This window comes from Phyllostomus discolor, chromosome 11 (assembly GCF_004126475.2).
Source record: "Phyllostomus discolor isolate MPI-MPIP mPhyDis1 chromosome 11, mPhyDis1.pri.v3, whole genome shotgun sequence".
NCBI classification, from domain to species: domain Eukaryota; kingdom Metazoa; phylum Chordata; class Mammalia; order Chiroptera; family Phyllostomidae; genus Phyllostomus; species Phyllostomus discolor.
In genome coordinates this window covers 46,371,121-46,387,053 of record NC_040913.2, presented here as the reverse complement: position 1 = coordinate 46,387,053, position 15,933 = coordinate 46,371,121, and the positions used below count along the sequence as shown (strand labels likewise).

The following is a 15,933-nucleotide window of genomic DNA, read 5'->3' as shown; positions in this document are numbered from 1 at the left end:
TCTGGAGATGCTTTGTCTTTTGATTTATTTTTCAATTTTCCTTTCAATCTTTTCTTTTTATATCACAATCACAGTAGGTGGAGAGTTCCTTAACCATATATGTTAATAGGACACATAGGACATATGTTAATGGAATAACATTTATAGATCTGAGTATAGTGGAAGTGAATTTACAGCTGTGACACAGGAGACCAAACACTAAACGTTTTGTAGAGATTCTTTTATATCAGCAAAGTGCTATGGCTATTACTTCTAAAGGAGAGTTCAATTTCTCTTGGGGTTTATTATGGGACTTTATTATCTCCTATCATCTCACAGATGCTGGATCTAGAGAAAGGAATCCTTTGTTTATCATTCCTTTGTTTGTAAGCATGTTAATAAGCCAATAGAGGCATATTGAATGATATTTAGACACAAACATACTGGGAGAATGCCATGTGGTGATGAAGTAAAGATTGGAGTAATTCATCTTCAAGCCAGAGAACACCAAGGGTTGCTGGCAACTGGCAAGATTTCGGAAGAGGCAAGAAAAAATCCTTCCTTAGAGCCTTCAGAGAGAGCATGTCCTTGCTGATACCTTGATTTTAGAGTCCTAAACTACAGAATTGTGAGAATAAATGTTCTTTCTTAAATTTATTTTTTATTGCCCTAGCTGGTGTGGCACAGTGGGATGAGCAGTGGTCTGTGAACCTCAAGGTCACCAGTTCAATTCTCAGTTAGGGCACATGCCTTGGTTGTGGGCCAGTTCTCCAGTTGGGGGCATGTGGGAGGCAACTGATTGATGTTTCTCACACATATCAATATTTCTCTCCCTCTCTTTCTCCCTCCCTTCCCCTCTGTCTAAAAAATAAATACAATCTATTGTATTTTTCACTGATTGATTTTGAGTGAGAGAGAGATTTGTTTTTCCATTTATCCATGCACTCATTAGTTGTTTCTTATATGTGCCTTGACTGGGGATTGAACCCCAACTTTGATATATGAGGACAACATTCCAACCAGCTGAGCCACCTAGCCAGGGAGAAAATAAATGTTCTAAGCCATTCAAGTTTGTGGTAATTTGTTACAATGGCCCCAGGAAAGTAATTCAACAATGCAGTGCACTGTGGCTTTGGGAAACTAACTCATTCTAATCAAAATTCACCAACTCAACCCTTTACAAACTCAAATTTTAACTTATTAATCTACATGGGGAAATAGCTGGCAGGATAATAGGCATTCCCTGAGAGCACATCACCTGGCTTATAGGCCTAAATTATAAATCAGGCAGGAGAAGGGGAAACTGATATTCATCAAGCATATGATATGTTTCAGGTACCATATGTATCACAAATAAATATACATCTATAACTGTGATAAGAGCTTTGAAGAGGGATATACTATGGCATGTAATTGGGAGATGTGGGGACACCAATGAGATTAAGGAAGGTAAACCTGATGAAAGCATCTGGAGGAACAACTGAAGTTAATGAGGGAAAGTATATGCAAGGATGGCAGGTACAAAAGCTTGCATAGTCAAGGGACTGAAAGAAGGGCCATGTCCACTGGGGTGGGGTGGGGTTGTATAGGATGAGGCAGGACAGAAAGTGAGGGGTGACACATGCTAGGGTTCCTATATGAAGTTCAGGTTTGTGTCTTTTTCCTAAGGGCAATGAGGCGGTATTAAGGTTTGTTTTACAAAGGAGAAACATGATTGGATCACATATTTGTAAAAACCATTCTGGCTGCAATGAGGGTACAGACTGGAGGAAAGGGGAGAGTGTGATGCCAGCGGAGGGCCCAGGGATCAGGACTGCACACACCACACTGCAGCACATACTCTGTGAAATCCCACTAGAAGTAGCAGGAGGCCCGGCCTTTTTCCTCCAGTGCCAGGAGGTCCCCCAAACCACATCTCCCTCCCACCCCTCAACCCATAGATCCAGAGAACTAGGCCGAAGCATTTGCTCAGTTATTCAAGTGCAAAAAGAGCAACTTAAATGATTATTGTGATCCTTGGACTAGGTTAACATTGTGGCTTTGGACTAAATTTTTACCCCAAATGATAATTTGTAAGGTCAGATCTTCATGGGACATAATAGCATAACAAACTATTTACATACCTCAGGGGAATGTGAGCATATTCACAATCCTGACCCAGCTGAAAAATAAACACTCAATAATATATCATAAACATCCTTTTGGTCAGGATACATACATCTTAGGCATTCTTTGGAATGGTGATGGCACTGCTTGTGTGAGTGTACTGTTATTTATTTAACTATTTTCATAATTATTGGTAAATAATTATCTCTCTGGAATTTTGCTATAACACCAGTATCTTATAAGTATATCCAAGTACACTTCTGAGAAATATTTTCCATGGCATAGAGTCTTAGGAGGAGGATTTCCAGGTCTAAGAGAAAGCATATTCAAACACTAATAGATCTTGGCATACTTCTTTTTTTAGAAAAATATATTTTATTGATTGTGGTATTACAGTTGTCCCATTTTTTCTCCCCTTTATTCTCCTCCATCCTGTACCACCCCTTCCACCATCATTCCCCTACATTAGTTCTTGTCCATGGGTTGTACATATAAGTTCTTTGGCTTCTCCATTTCCCATGCTATTCTTAACCTCCCCCTGTCTATTTTGTACCTACAATTTGTGCATCTTATTCCCTGTACCGTTTCCTGAATTCTCCCCCCTCACCCTCCTCACTGATTACCCTCCATGTGATCTCTATTTCTGTGGATCTGTTCCTGCTCTAGTTGTTTTCTTAGTTTTTTGTGTTTTTGGTTTTTTTAGGTTTGACTGTTGATAGTTGTGAGTTCATGTAATTCAACTCACAACTCATGTGAGTTCAACTCACAACTATCATTGTCATTTTACTGTTCATAATTTTGATCTTCTTTTTCTTAGATAAGTCCCTTTAATATTTCATATAATAAGGGCTTAGTGATGATGAATTCCTTTAACTTGACCTTATCTGGAAAGGGCAGATAAAATGCCCCTCCATTCTAAATGATAGCTTTGCTGGATAGAGTAATCTTGGATATAGGTACTTGCCTTTCATGACTTTGAATACTTCTTTCCACCTCCTTCTTGCCTGTAAGGTTTCTTTTGAAAAATCAGCTGACAGTCTGATGGGAACTCCTTTTTAGGTAACTGTCTCCATTTCTCTTGCTACTTTCAAGTTCTCTCCTTATCTTTAATTATGGGTAAACTAATTATAATGTGCCTTGGTGTGTAAGGGGTGGAACCTTAGGTATTTGCCAGGGCAGAGCTACCACTGTGCTGCATTGTGGTATTGTATATGAGAGAAGGGTCCGAGAGGGAACAATGCCGATTGCTCAGCTCTTGGCCTGGTTTCAGTCATTTCCCCCCGCTTCCGACAAGCCCTTCTGGTGCTGATTCCCGGGTGGGTGGGTTTGTATACATTCTAGGACCCTGTGGATCTCTCCAATGAACTCTCCTGTGAGGTTGGGAGTTTCTTCTGCCATTTCAACCCCACAGGTTTTTTCAGTCAGAGGTTTTCATGCTTTATTTCCCTTACACAGGAATCCTGGATCTCATGGTCTGTCTTGCTCCCCAGTTGTTCCTCCCAATTTATCCGCAAGCAAATGTGGGACAGTCCTGCTCTGCCAGCCACTGCCTTGCCTGCCCAGTTCTCCAGCTACTGCCTTGCTTCGAATCCTCTCTACCCCAGCTGCCTGTCTCCGCCCCTCCTACCAGTCTGGATGAATATTTCTTTAACTCCTTGGTTGTCAGACCTCCATAATCTTCCATTTTCTGGTAGTTCTGGTTATTTTTTTGTTTTTAAATTTGTTGTTGTCCTTCTTTTGGTTTTGCAAGGAGGCAAAGTGTATCTACTTATGCCTTCATCTTAGCTGGAAGTCTTGGCAAACTTCTTAAAAGATTATTCTGATACCATCATTTTATCAACAGTCAGGCTATGTGTTAACAACATTTATTTCTTCCTGGGTAATGACATACATTACACTCACTTTCACACACATCATCTGATTTCTTGAAAAGCTTTTTTCCCCTAATTATAAAAGTTATATAAGTTCCTGGAGTTGGAGAAAATTTTTTCATTTGGCCTATCAAGAAAAGCACTTGCACATGTTTGAATGAAATCAGTGAATGAGCTGCTTGGGGTGAAGAGCCATTTTTGCCTGAGTAACTCCTTAGGGAGGGTGGGTTTTACTGAACTTCTATCTCAAAATAAGACCTGAGACAGAACTGAACTTTGTTCATCACAGAGGGGAGAATTTGAAATTTGCACGTGGGATGGGAACTCTGAGAAGAAAGCTTCAGAAGCCAATGACAATGAGCCTAGGATGGGGAAAGAGAGGAAGGTAAACCTAGATGCAGTGCAAGTAGAAAGGAATTTTGGAAGCAAATGGACCATTTCCTAGATTTCATGAAATTCACTTCTGTTTGTGTTAGTTGTGCCTCAAATTACATACTTACCCTCTGATTAGAGATTTTGTGAGTTGATTAGTCCTGGCCTTTCTCCCAGGAAGGCAGCTGTACAGATTTTATGAGTTGTTTCAACACAGAGAAGAGAAGCTAGGAGAGCCAGTTTCTGATGGCAAGAGCGGAAGAAGGTGCAGTGAGGTGGCCATGATGGATGAGAAAATGTATCAGAAGGCTTGCTCTAGGTGCTGTTTTAGGTAACAAATCTAAATCTGTTTTTAGTCTCACTTCAAAACCCATGTGAGCAGGTAAAGGGGAGTAAGGGGATCACTTAAACCTGAGGCCAAGTCCCAAGGTTTCTGTCACATCTTTGAAAAGGGGTCTGGGAATACTTGCAGACAGTCCCTGAAGGACTGAGGCATTTTGGAACTGTGCTGAACAGAAGACCAAGGACAGACAGAGAATGAAACAAGAGCAGTGGGAGAAACAACATGGGAAGTGTGAGAGCCACTGTGAAAGCCTTGGCAAGCTGAGAACAAGAAGGGCCTGGTTCTCCCTGGGCTGGTCAGGGAAGTTTGAGAGGTGAATAGCAAATCACCATGAAGACCAGACTGTGGACAGGTATTTCTGTTTTCTAGTGCTGCAGTAACAAATGACACAAACCAGGTGGCCTATAACAGCAGAAATTTATTCTTTCACAGTCTGGAGACCAAGACACTGAAATCAAGGCATTGACAGAAGCATACTGTCTCTGGAGATTATGGGGGAAGGGTCCAGTCCTTGCATCTCCTACCTTTTGGTAGTTGCCAGATTTTTTGGCTTGTGGCCATATCACTTCAAATCTCTGCCTCTCTATTCACATGGCTTTCTGTTCCTTTGTCACTTATAAGGACACTGGTCATTGGATTTATAGCCCACCTGGATAACCCAGCATGATTTCACCTCAAGATCCTTAAATCTATAACATCAGCAAAGACCTTCTTTTCAAATAAGGTAACATTCACAGATTCCAGGGTATAGGATGTAGATATATTTGGGGAGGGCCACCATTCAACTCATAGCAGAGGGCACTCCATTTAGAGGGACCTGGGAGAGAACACAAACCATGATGATCACGTCTCCACTATCTCTCAAGTCCCATAACTCCATTATTCTTCTGACCTCAAGCTGTGCTGAATTGCTTTCATTTCCACAAATGAAAGGTTTTTACATGCCTCCATGCTTTGAATATGTGGAGCTTGGTTTTAATTAACCAAGTTGTTTGTTGGGCTAAATATTGATAGGATGAGTGGTTGTGGGAACAGGTTTAGGGGATCAGAGAAATAGACTTTCTGGTTCCAAATGTTCACATTTCATCAATAAAAGTTGTTTTGGACAATCTGGCTATGTCCTGGAGGTCGCTTTACCATTTTGTTTGGCTTTATGTAAATAGCAGTTAGGAGGCTTCTTTGTGTGAAATGTAAAAAGTTCCTCTCTGAAATTTGATTTCATGTTTACTCATGGATAGCAGCTGCTTGCAAAAGTCTTTCTTTTGGGTCAATTACAAGTTTGCCTTTGAGCACATAAATATCTTAGGGGTTTGTTTTGTTTTGTGTCTCAGGAGAAGTGGAACAGAATGAGTTAGATATTCATAAGGCTTCAGATAACTTGTTTTGGATGCACTCAGTAGACTGAGGAACAGCAGCTGAGAAGGAGAAAGGCTCAAATTCAATGGGAATAGTCAACAGTCAACATGCAGTGAATGACAAAGATGACAGCCACAAGATCAATGCATTCATATTTTTCTTTTATTGACTCATTGTAATTAAAGCCTAAAGTGGATTATGATAATATATAAACATCAAACATCTTGCACCTTGGATTTATGCCTGGCATGCTATGAAATTGTAGTGGACTATGATTGCTTATACATTATGCATATTATAATATAACAGAGGTGCTTTTATATGTAATATGGAGTTCCAATGTGATAAAAATGTAAGTCTATCAAGACAAAAGCAGCTGAAAAGCATATTGCTTATTAAAGATCATAAGTAAACTAAGAGAAATTAAGGGGCAAGGAGGAAAAGGAGACCACTGTGGCCAGACACAGAGAAGGTGTAGACTACCTAATACATAGTGATGAAGTGATTTGTAAGCAGATCAAAGGAGAAGACTAGTCTATTGCTAGTCACCCACAAATTATGTTTTACTTAAATAAAACATGATCACTATCTACACTCTTTTATAGAGATTCCCAGGACTCTTGCCTTTCTGTGGGCTGGGCACCATTGTTCACAGCTGATTCCTACCAGAACAGGCAAAGCTTACTAAGCCTGTGAAAGGGTGGAGGGAGTGAACAAAAATGGCTCACCTACTTTCCCATCTCCATTCTGGGAGAATGTTGGAGCATAGGGAACCTACTGCTGCCAAGTGTAGACATGGACTTAAAGGCAAAACCTCCAGGTAGGAGCAAACTGATCCTCTCTCTCACTCAGTGTTCAGAAGCCCTGGCTTAGCTGGGATGGACCTCTGGAGCCTGTTGGGTGGCCCAAACCTGGAGATTCCATCTGTGGGAGGGTGGGGAGGGATGAAAGTAACCTGGCCTTGTAGGCTTCTACCCCCACCTCATATCCTGCTCCAGCCATAGCAGAGAGGCTAGACCTACTTGTGCCAGGGCTCTGGTCAGAAACATGATGGCAGGACTGAGATTTAAGAAAGACAGACAGACTTCAGTCATTTGTTCTCTCTCTTAGGTTGAATGTTTTTCTATACAAGTTAAAGAGATACTACCAATAGTCTTGGGTTATTGTGAAGACAAGTGGAATGCATTTCTTCATTCCTCCCTTCAAGCATACACACAACCAATATTTTGGGGTGCTGTGGTGGACAAAATTCTAAGGTGACTCCCCAACAAACCATGCCCTTGTACAAATACCTCCATTTGAGTGTGGGCAGGATCTGACAGTGACAGGTTTCACTCCTGTGATGAGGTTGTATATTGTGACAAAAGTTAAGGAGTTTTACCTGTCAGTTGATTTTGAATTAATCAAGAGGAAAATTATTCTGGGTGGGTCCAAATCAGATGAAATCCTTGCAAGTATCAGGAAAATTTTCTTGCTCGCCTTGAAGCAAGCCACCCAGAGTTCCATAACTTCAGGGAAACAAATTCTGCCAACAACCATGGCAGGTGAGAGAAGAGAACCTGGCACCTCAGATGAGACCCCATTCATGGTAATGACACCTTGACTGTAGCTTTGCAAGACCCTGAGCTATGCCAGGCCAGGACTCCTGATATATGGGAATCAAGAGATAATAAAATGTGTGTTATTTTTAGGCACTGTGTTTTGGGGGACTTGTTATGTGGCATCATGCTAAATGCTGGGGATCCAGTGGTCTACAATGCAAGCACAAACCTGCTGTCAAGGAACACAGGCAAGGAAGTGGATAACTAACTGTTCCCTGATGAATGAGTAAAGGAGTAGTACTTGTGAATTAACTCCTCTTGTTGCTCCTTCAGCAGTGAGTGTGATTCTTCCACTGCAGCCCTACTGGCCTTATGGGAAGGGGATAACATGGGGGAATACTTTCCAGGCCAGCAGAGAAGAAAAAACAAATTCCACTTGGTTCAGAAAGAACAGGCAGAGTGGGAAGAAGGCAGGAGGGCTTGTCTTCTTCCCCAAAGTTGAGGGAGGTGGGGAGGTTTTAAATAACCAGAAAGATTTTGATGAGATTTCAGAGCCAGAGATATTGTTCCTCTCTGGGTAAAATACTAGGCAATTTTCAAGTGCCCTTATAAAAGTGCTGAATTTAATTAAACCCTGCTTAGGCAGTAAGCTGTAAAAGGATATAGGCAGAGGGAGGGCTGAAATAGGGTCCCTTCCCTACTCTCCCCATACTGCCCAGCCCTCCTATTTGTAAGCTTATCAACACTCAGCTCATTCAGTCCCACTTACTTCTCCATAGACATAGAATAAAATAAACTTTTAAAATATTTATGTACTCAGAGGCAAACTTGTAATTTACTCCAAAGTGAACAACTTTTGCAAGCAGCTGCTATTCATGAGTAAACCTGAAATCAACTTTCACAGAAGACCTTTTGACATTTCACACAATGAATGAAATGGTTTTCAAACAGAAGAGAATAGTGTCCCTTTAATTAGCAAAATCAAGGGTTTTCTCTCACTACTGTGATAGTGGCTTTAATACAAGGTCAGACCTTGTATTAAAGGTCTTCTATTTGCAAATTTGCAAATAAAGAAAGCATCTTCTTACTCCTCCCCTTCTCTTCCTCCTCCTTATTCTTATTGTTCCTCTTCTCATCCCTCCTCCTTCTCTTTCTTCTTTAGCATCTAAATGTATCTGGAGTATAATTGGTCCAATACTAGCAGTACCTTAGAGTGGTGGTTTTCAACTGGTGTAATTTTGCTCACTGCCAGATGTTTGGCAGCATCAGGAGACATTTTTGGTTGTCAGAACCAAAGGCAGGTACTACTGAAATCTAGTTGATAGAGGCCATTGATGCTGCTACACATCCTTCAATGCACAGGACAGTCTTTCAGAGTGAAACCACTGAATGTCAGTGGTGCTATTGAGAAATGCTGTCGTGGGAAAGCACAAGTTGCTAAGGGAGGGAGCATCTAGGAGAGGCACCCATCCCATAAAAGAGTGAAAGAAGGAGGAGCAAAGGAGGGTGCAGACAGGGACTGTCTGGCCTTAACAAAGACCCACTGGGTACAAGGCCTGTGAGGGATCTTAATGGGTGGAGCCTAGACTGAGAGGTGGCTGAGAAACAGTACCTCTATAGAGGTGAGCCTTGTCTGGAAGAACCTTTAAGCAGTGCACAGATTCTAGACTTCTGATCCTGAGAGAGACATTGGAGGGTTTTAGGCAAGCCTGTGAAAAGTGCAGGTTTGCCTTTACAGTTTACAAAGGAATGTCAAGAATTTCAACTACTCTCACAAGATCTTTGCAATAACTCTGTGAGGATGGAAGGTCATCTGTTTTTATTTCTATTTTAAAGCCCATTTGTTTTTCATGACATTCCTCACTATGTAAGGAGACATAAACTGCCCTCCTGCCTATAATAGGAGGAAATGCCAGGGGAAAGACAGAGGGAGAAATGCTCTCCAAACTTCTACATGCAGAAATGGCAAAGCTGTGCATAAAGGGGTCTTTACTGCTTTATTTGTCCACCAGCCACAAATGTGTTGTTCTTGCCCCTTTTATTTTTCCTTTGTCAACCATGAACACGCATCAGCTATTTGGAACCATACAATTCAATCAAGTTTTTCTCCAGTAACTGGAGAAAATACTTGGTATTTCAACTATGGTATTTTATTTCAACTATGGTATTAGTTGAAATAAAACTGGACTATTAGGAGAGACCATATATGCATAAGTAGTATTGTCACTACAGGAATGGGATTAGCTAGTCAGTCAATAGGAAAATGTACAAACTTATTGAAATCAGGTATTGGCTCAAAACAGTAGTGTGGAAAAATAAGCAGCATAGAGAGGACAGATTACCTTGATCAGTGGGTTAGGCTGAAATACTGGTGTTCATATAGAAGTGCAACATGCTTAGAACATCTCACTTAAAGTCTGGCTTATTCATACCACTCTCTTTCAGAGCATTTCCTACTCATTGCCCATAAGCAGGCTGCCTTGAATTCACAGTGTGCTGACTTTTTGTGGGAGGTTAAATGAACCTTTTCCATGGGCTTACTTTATAATGTCCTCTAACCATTGGAAAGTGGAGGTTGCAGTGTTTTGACTTCTTTTCTGCTGGTGGTGAGAAGAAGGATTCTGGAAATAAACTACACTGTTTGCTGCTCCGGGGCAATGATTGCTTAACAACTTCTCTGATTTATGTGGGACCTATTTGCCAATAAATACAAATTAAGTGAAAACCAGAATAAATTCAAGAATAATTTCCATCAGTAACCATCTTTGTTTTTAATGGTTTAACATTAGTGACTATGCAAATGCTTCTACCTTGGCATTTCTTTTACTTGATGTAGATGACACATGGCAATCCTGTTTTCTAGAACCTTCTGTGGCTCCCTCTATTTTCAAAATTATGTTCAAATGTCTGGCACCCAAAGTCTTTCATAGTCTGATCCCACCTACTCTGCCTGCTTTTCTCCCCACATTTGGGATCTTAATATGGAATTGCTGCAATAATCAATCAGGGGCCTTGCCACTCCTTATCTAGGAGGCCCATTTGATGTCTCCTTGTTTCTAACAATGTTGTTTCTTCGGCCTAGACTGCCCTACCACTCTACCTGAAAAACCTCTGAGTCTTTTAAGACTCACTTCAAATGATGCATTGCTTGTTTGGGGGTGTAGACATAACAGCTGTTCTGGGAAACCCAGATTTGGGGGAGTTGGAGCCAATCTCCTCGTCCTTTAACCTGTACCTCAATGTCTGTTTAATTCTTGCATTGGTCATTTGCAAGTACATACATACCTGGCTCACAAGGATTCCTTGCTTTTGGAAATTGCCACCCTGATCTACAGGTCTCAGGAATGGACCACTGGCAACTGTATTTGTATCATAGAACCCATGGGTCTTAGGGCTAGGGCTTGACAACTTGTAAGATTCTCTTTTCTGGACATTTTTAGTTGGGATGCAAGAATAATTAGGTCATACTCATTATGTGGCTGAAACTACAACCTATGAGACAACTGTGAAACAACCATCTTTACTGTGAACCCACAGAGGCTGCAGAACAAATAAGTCCATGGAGAGAGAGGAGTAAAACAAATCCATATGGAGGAACAGAGATGAGAGGCAGAGGTTGACTTGGAAGCTTCAAAGGCCTTAATTTCAGTTCCTTTCTGAAACAAATCCCAGCCACACTACTGTTCTTTTAGTCCATGAAATAACACCATATCCTTATAATAAATCCTTGACTTTAATTTTTTTTCTATTCAGTTGCAAACCACAGCACTCTAGGCTCATTTGATGGCCCCCTCCTGGTTTTAATTGCTTTTCCTCTTATATTTTCAACTCTTCACTTTCTTACTTACAACTCTACTGCTGAAGAGCAGTCTACTGTGATCCTAACACAAGTCATTTATCCACTTTCCTACACATGGACTCCTTTTTTTAAATTTCCATTTTTACTATTTCAAAGAAAGCTACTAAGAATATTTTTGTATATGTCTACATATACACTCCAGCATTTTGTATATGTCTACATAAACACTCAGCAAAGTGGGAATAGAGGGAGCATTCCTCAACATAATAAAAGCCATATATGAGAGACTTACAGCCAACATCATACTCAATGGGCAAAAACTAAAATCTTTTCCACTAAGATCAGGAACAAGACAAGGTTGTCCACTTTCACCACTTTTATTCAATATAGTATTGGAAGTTTTAGCCACAGTGATCAGACAAGGAAAAGAAATAAAAGGCATCCAAATTGGAAAGGAAGAAACAAAACTGTCATTATTTACAGATGACATGATAGTGTACATAGAAAATCATATAGACTCCACCAAAAAACTGCTCGAATTAATAAACAAATTTGGCAAAACAGCGGGATACAAAATCAACATCCAGAAATCAAAGGCATTTTTATATACCAACAATGAAACAGGAGAAGCAGAAATCAAGAAAAAAAACCCATTTGATATAGCAAAAAGAAAAATAAAATACCTAAGAATAAACCTAACCAAGGAGGTAAAAGACCTATATGCAGAAAACTACACAACACTGAAGAAAGAAATTAAGGAAGACACAAACAAATGGAAACATATACTGTGTTCATGGATTGGAAGAATTAACATCATCAAAATGTCCATACTACCCAAAGCAATTTACACATTCAATGCAATTCCTATTAAAGTACCAATGGCGTATTTCACAGACATAGAACAAACATTTCAAAAATTTATATGGAATTATAAACGACCCCAAATAGCTGCTGCAATTTTGAGAAAGAAAAGCAAAGTAGGAGGGATCACAATACCTGATATCAAACTGTATTACACGGTCACTGTAGTCAAAACAGCCTGGTATTGGCATAAGAACAGACATATGGACCAATGGAACAGAACAGAAAGCCCAGAAATAAGCCCAAGTCTCTACAGCCAATTAATATTTGACAAAGGGGGCAGCAATATAAAATGGAGTAAAAACAGTCTCTTCAACAAATGGTGTTGGGAGAATGGGACAGCTACATGCAAAAAAAATGAAACTCGAGCACCAACTTAAATCATACACAAAAATAAATTCAAGGTGGATAAAAGACTGAAATAGAAGCCATGTCACCATTAAAGTCCTAGAGGAGAACATAGGCAGGAAAATCTCAGATATTTCATGCAGAAACTTTTTTACTGATACGTCCCCCAGAGCAAGGGAAATAAGGAAAGTATAAACAAATGGGATCTCATCAAAATAAAAAGCTTCTGCATGGCTAAAGAAAACAGTATTAAAATAAAAAGAGAACCAACTGTATGGGAAAACATATTTGCCAATGATACCTCAGACAAGGGTTTCATCTCCAAAATATATAAAGAACTTACACGACTCCACTCTAAAAAGACAAGCAAACCAGTTAAAAAATGGGCAAAGGACTTGAACAGACACTTCTCCAAGGACATACAGAGGATCCAGAGACACATGAAAAGATGCTCAATATTGCTAGCTATCAGAGACATGCAAATTAAAACCACAATGAGATACTGCTTTACACCAATCAGAATGGCCATCATAAACAAAACAACAAACAAGTGTTGGAGAGGTTGTGGAGAAAAGGGAACCCTAGTGCACTGTTGGTGGGATTGCAGACTGGTACAACCACTGTGGAAAACAGTGGAATTTTCTCAAAAAACTAAAAATGGATCTGCCTTTTGACCCAGCAATTCCACTGCTAGGATTATATCCTAAGAACCCTGAAACACCAATCCAAAAGAACCTATGCATCCCAATGTTCATAGCAGCACAATTTATAATACCCAAATGCTGGAAGCAACCTAGGTGCTCATCAGTAAATGAATGGATCAAAAAACTATGGTACATTTACACAATGGAATTCTATGCAGTGGAAAGAAAGAAGGAGCTCCTACCCTTTGCAACAGCATGGATGCAACTGGCAAGCATTATGCTAAGTGAAATAAGCCAGGCAGTGAAAGACAAATACCATATGATCTCACCTTTAACAGGAACCTAATCAACAAAACAAAGAAGCAAGCAAAATATAACCAAAGACACTGAAATAGAGAACAGGCTGACAGTGTTCAGAAGGGAGAGGGGAGGGAATTTCAGGGGAATTTCAGGGGAAAAGGGGAAGGGTTTACAGGAACAAGTGTAAAGGACACATGGACAAAAACTAGGGGTGGGTGGAAATGGGAGGGAGGTGGGGAGGGCTGTGTAGGTGGACCGGGATGGGAGTAAAAGATAGAAAATTGTATTTGAACAATAATTAAAGTTTTTTTAAAAAAGAAAAAAAGTTATTCCTCTTTTTAAATTTTCTGAATGATTTGTATAAATAGTTATTTTCTCTTCCTTGAAAATTGTCAAAACTCAACAGTAAAACTATTTGAAGCAGGGCCCTTTTGTTAATAAGGTTTGGGATGTCCTTGATAATCATGTCAATTTCTTTTAGTATAGGAAATCGAGAAGCCAAAGAACTTATCTGTACAACCCATGGACATGAACTAAGGTGGAGGAGAATGCTGGAGGGAGAAGAGGTGCAAGGCTGAAGGGGAATAAAGGAGAGGAAAAACAGGAACAACTGTAATGGCATAATGAATAAAATATACTTAAAAAATAGAAAATTCATTTTATGGAACATGTAAAATACCACAGTGACAATGCAATCATCAATATCCATAATCTGGGAAAATCTTTGAACAAATATATTTTTAAACAGTTTTAAAAAACTGTAAGTTGCATGGATAAATTATGAGTGGGAGAGAACCTATAGAGTTAAAAAAAAAAAAAGCCCCAGCCCTGGCTGGCATCACTCAATGGATTGAGCAATGGCCTGTGAACCAAAGAGTCTCTGATTCGATTCCCAGTCAGGGCACATGTGTGGGTTGTGAGCCAGGTCCCCAGTAGGGGACACGTGAGAGGCAACCACACATTAATATTTTTCTCCCTTTCTTTCTCCTTGCCTTCCCCTCTGTCTAAAAGTAAATAAATAAAAGAACCTGCATCCAGCAGCAGAGTACTTCACTCCTCCCTCAGAATGAATGGAGACCAGAAATTGGATATTTATAACCAAAAAACGCAGAGTTACATCCAGCACTTCTCTGAGATTGTCAGGGTACTGACTGAGAATGACATGGGGCACCCAGAAATTGGAGATGCTATTGCCCATCTCAAAGACAATGTCATTGGAGGCAAGTACCAGTGGGATATGACTGCTGATAATATTCCATGATCTGGTGGAACCAAGAAAGCTGGATGCTGACAGTCTCCAGCAGGCCATGACTGTGGGCTGGTGTGTGGAATTGCTCCATGCTTTCTTCCTGATGTCAGATGACATTATGGATTCATCCCTAACCCCATGGGGGCAGGTCGGAAGCCAGGTATAGGTTTGGATGCCATCAATGATGCAATTTTTCTGGAAGCATGTGTCTGCCAACTGCCGAAGCTCCACTGCTAAGAGCAGCCCTATCACTTGAGCCTAATGGAGCTCTTCCTGCAGGGTTCCTAGCAGACTGAGATTGGACAGACCCTGGACCTCATCACAGCCCTATAAGGCAGCGTGGATCTTGGCAAATACACTGAAGAGAGGTACAAATCTATTGTCAAGTATAAGACAGCTTTCTACTCCTTCTACCTTCCTGTAGCTGCCGCCATGTATATGGCAGGCATTGATGGGGAGAAGGAACATGCCAATGCCAAGAAGATCCTGCTGGAGATGGGGGAAGTCTTTCAGATTCAGGATGATTACCTCGACCTCTTTGGAGTCTTCAAAGGTAAAAGTATCTGTGACAGGTAAGATTGGTGCTGACATCCAGGACGGTAAATGCAGCTGGCTGGTGGTTCAGTATCTGCAACGGGCCTCTCCGGAACAGCGCCAGATCTTGCAGGAGAATTATGGACAGAAGGAGGCTCAGAAGGTGGACTGGGTGAAGGTGCCGTATGAGGAACTGACTCTGTAGACTGTGTTCATGCAGTATGAACAAAACAGTTACAGCCACCTTATGGGTCTTAGTGAGCAGCGCTCACCGCCCTTGCCCCCAGCCATCTTCCTGAGGCTGGTGCACAAGATCTACAAGCAGAAAAAGTGACCTAGAGACTACCAGGGCAGGGTAAAGTTCTCAATAAATTATAGTAAATCCTCAAAATAGATAGACAGATAAATAAATAAAATCTTAAAAAAAACAAAGACAAACCAAAAAACCCTTAAAAGCTATATTGACCAATTGCAATGATTTTTAAAAAGGTATAAAAACTTTTATGAGTAAATGGAGGAAATTTCAACATTGACTTGATATATAATAATGTTAGGAATTTGTTAATGTGATGTTTCTAATGTTTTAAAAGAATCAGGGTAGGGAAGTGAGTGGGAGCATAAATGATGTAA

General features: G+C 40.4%; 1 pseudogene; it reads left to right on the top strand.

The window, feature by feature from the left end:
- The first annotated feature begins 1,863 nt into the window (after window positions 1-1,863).
- Window positions 1,864-15,688, top strand: LOC114508820 (annotated as a pseudogene).
- Window positions 15,689-15,933: the final 245 nt, after the last annotated feature.